At 45.6% G+C, this 2500-nt stretch overlaps 2 non-coding genes and 9 pseudogenes across 2 annotated transcripts in view; all 11 read left to right on the plus strand.

Annotated features, from left to right (window-relative positions):
- LOC142154615 (5S ribosomal RNA) overlaps position 1 on the plus strand; it is a 119-nt pseudogene extending 118 nt beyond the window's left edge.
- Positions 2-83: 82 nt separating this feature from the next.
- Positions 84-202, plus strand: LOC142153885 (5S ribosomal RNA). The gene has a single exon (XR_012691578.1). It is a non-coding gene; the product is annotated as a 5S ribosomal RNA (ribosomal RNA).
- Positions 203-283: 81 nt separating this feature from the next.
- On the plus strand, positions 284-392 carry LOC142155406 (5S ribosomal RNA; annotated as a pseudogene).
- Positions 393-474: 82 nt separating this feature from the next.
- Positions 475-593, plus strand: LOC142154176 (5S ribosomal RNA; annotated as a pseudogene).
- An 81-nt stretch (positions 594-674) lies between these two features.
- On the plus strand, positions 675-793 carry LOC142155419 (5S ribosomal RNA; annotated as a pseudogene).
- Positions 794-877: 84 nt separating this feature from the next.
- On the plus strand, positions 878-996 carry LOC142154578 (5S ribosomal RNA; annotated as a pseudogene).
- Positions 997-1268: 272 nt separating this feature from the next.
- Positions 1269-1388, plus strand: LOC142153704 (5S ribosomal RNA; annotated as a pseudogene).
- A 281-nt stretch (positions 1389-1669) lies between these two features.
- LOC142154260 (5S ribosomal RNA) lies at positions 1670-1788 on the plus strand (annotated as a pseudogene).
- An 85-nt stretch (positions 1789-1873) lies between these two features.
- LOC142154445 (5S ribosomal RNA) lies at positions 1874-1992 on the plus strand (annotated as a pseudogene).
- Positions 1993-2073: 81 nt separating this feature from the next.
- Positions 2074-2192, plus strand: LOC142153638 (5S ribosomal RNA; annotated as a pseudogene).
- A 271-nt stretch (positions 2193-2463) lies between these two features.
- Positions 2464-2500, plus strand: part of LOC142153373 (5S ribosomal RNA) — a 119-nt gene continuing 82 nt past the window's right edge. The window contains exon 1 of the ribosomal RNA XR_012691508.1: positions 2464-2500. This exon is cut by the window's right edge and continues 82 nt beyond it. This is a non-coding gene — a ribosomal RNA (5S ribosomal RNA).

Here is a 2500-nt window from a genome sequence, read left to right on the forward strand (position 1 = left end):
TTTTTTGTTTTTCTCTCTTGTGCCTGCTTCCTTCAATGCTGGTTTTGAGATGTATAAGAGATGTAGGTCATTAAAAAACCAATACCTACAGCCACACCACCCTGAACAAGCCCAATCTCATCTGATCTTGGAAGCTAAGCAGGGTTGGGCTTGGTTAGTACTTGGATGGGAGACCACCTGAGAATATCAGGTGCTGTAGGCCTTTTTTTTTTCTCTCTTGTTCCGGCTTCCTTCAATGCTGCTTTTGAGATGTATAAGAGATGTAGGTCATTAAGAAACCAATACCTACAGCCACACCACCCTGAACAAGCCAGATCTTGGAAGCTAAGCAGGGTTGGGCCTGGTTAGTATTTGGATAGGAGACTACCTGGGAATACCAGGTGCTGTAGTCCTTTTTTTTTTTCTCTTTTGTTCCGGCTTCCTTCAATGCTGGTTTTCAGATGTATAAGAGATGTAGGTCATTAGGAAACTAATACCTATGGCCACACCCCCCTGAACAAGCCCAATCTCATCTGATCTTGGAAGCTAAGCAGGGCCGGGTTTGGTTAGTACTTGGATTGGAGACCACCTGGGAATACCAGGTGCTGTAGGCCTTTTTTTTTTCTCTCTTGTTCCGGCTTCCTTCAATGCTGGTTTTGAGATGTATAAGAGATGTAGGTCATTAGAAAACCAATACCTACATCCACACCACCCTGAACAAGCCCAATCTCGTCTGATCTTGAAAGCTAAGCAGGGCCGGGCCTGGTTAGTACTTGGATGGGAGACCACCAGGTAATATCAGGTACTGTTGCCCTTTTTTTTTTATTATCTCTTGTTCCGGCTTCCTTCAATGCTGATTTTGAGATGTATAAGAGATGTAGGTCATTATGAAACCAATACCTAGAGCCACACCACCCTGAAAAAGCCCAATCTCATCTGATCTTGGAAGCTAAGCAGGTCCAGGCCTGGTTAGTACTTGGATGGGAGACCACCTGGGAATACCAGGTGCTAGAGGCCATATTTTTTTCTCTCTTGTTCCGGCTTCCTTCAATGCTGGTTTTGAGATGTATAAGAGATGTAGTTCATTAGGAAACCAATACCTACAGCCACACCACCCTAAACAAGCCTGAACTTGGAAGCTAAGCAGGGCCAGGCCTGGTTAGGACTTGGATGGGAGACCACCTGGGAATACCAGGTGCTGTAGGCCATTTGTTTTTTCTCTCTTGTTCCAGCTTCCTTCAATGCTGGTTTTGAGATGTATAAGAGATGTAGGTCATTATGAAACCAATACCTATAGCCACACCACCCTGAACAAGCCCAATCTCGTCTGATCTTGGAAGCTAAGCAGGGCTGGCGCCTGGTTAGTACTTGGATGGGAGACCACCTGGGAATACTAGGTGCTGTAGGCCTTTTGTTTTTTCTCTCTTGTTCCAGCTTCCTTCAATGCTGGTTTTGAGATGTATAAGAGATGTAGGTCATTAGGAAACCAATACCTACAGCCACACCACCCTGAACAAGCCCAATCTCGTCTGATCTTGAAAGCTAAGCAGGGCTGGCACCTCGTTAGTACTTGGATGGTAGACCATCTGGAAGTTCCGGGTGCTGTCGCCCTTTTTTTTTCTCTCTTGATCCGGCTTCCTTCAATGCTGGTTTGAAATGTATAAGAGATGTAGGTCATTATGAAACCAACACCTACAGCCACACCACCCTGAACAAGCCCACTCCCATCTGATCTTGGAAGCTAAGCAGGGCCAGGCCTGGTTAGTACTTGGATGGGAGACCACCTGGGAATCACAGGTGCTGTTGGCTTCTTTTTTTTTATTATCTCTTGTTCCGGCTTCCTTCAATGCTGGTTTTGAGATGTATAAGACATGTAGGTCATTATGAAAACAATACCTACAGCCACACCACCCTAAACAAGCCCAATCTCGTCTGATCTTGGAAGCTAAACAGGGCCGGGCCTGGTTAGTACTTGGATGAGAGAGCATCTGGGAATACCAGGTGCTGTCGGCCTTTTTTTTCTCTCTCTTGTTCCGGGTTCCTTCAATGCTGGTTTTGAGATGTATAAGAGATGTAGGTCATTAGGAAGCCAATACCTACAGCCACACCACCCTAAACAAGCCCAATCTCATCTGATCTTGGAAGCTAAGCAGCGTTGGGCCTGATTAGTACTTGGATGGGAGACCACCTGGGAATACCAGGTGCTGTATGCCTTTTTTTTTCCTCAATTGTTCCGGATTCCTTCAATGTTGGTTTTGAGATGTATAAGAGATGTAGGTCATTAGGAAACCAATACCTACAGCCACGACACCCTGAAAAAGCCTGATCTTGGAAGCTAAGCAGGTGTGGGCCTGTTTAGTAATTGGATGGGAGACTACCTGGGAATACCAGGTGCTGTAGGCTTTTTTTTTTTCTCTCTCGTTCCGACCTCCTTCAATGCTGGTTTTGAGATGTATAAGAGATGTAGGTCATTAGAAAACCAATACCTACAGCCACACCACCCTGAACAACCCCAATCTCA

Source organism: Mixophyes fleayi, chromosome 4 (assembly GCF_038048845.1).
Source record: "Mixophyes fleayi isolate aMixFle1 chromosome 4, aMixFle1.hap1, whole genome shotgun sequence".
Lineage (NCBI taxonomy): Eukaryota > Metazoa > Chordata > Amphibia > Anura > Limnodynastidae > Mixophyes > Mixophyes fleayi.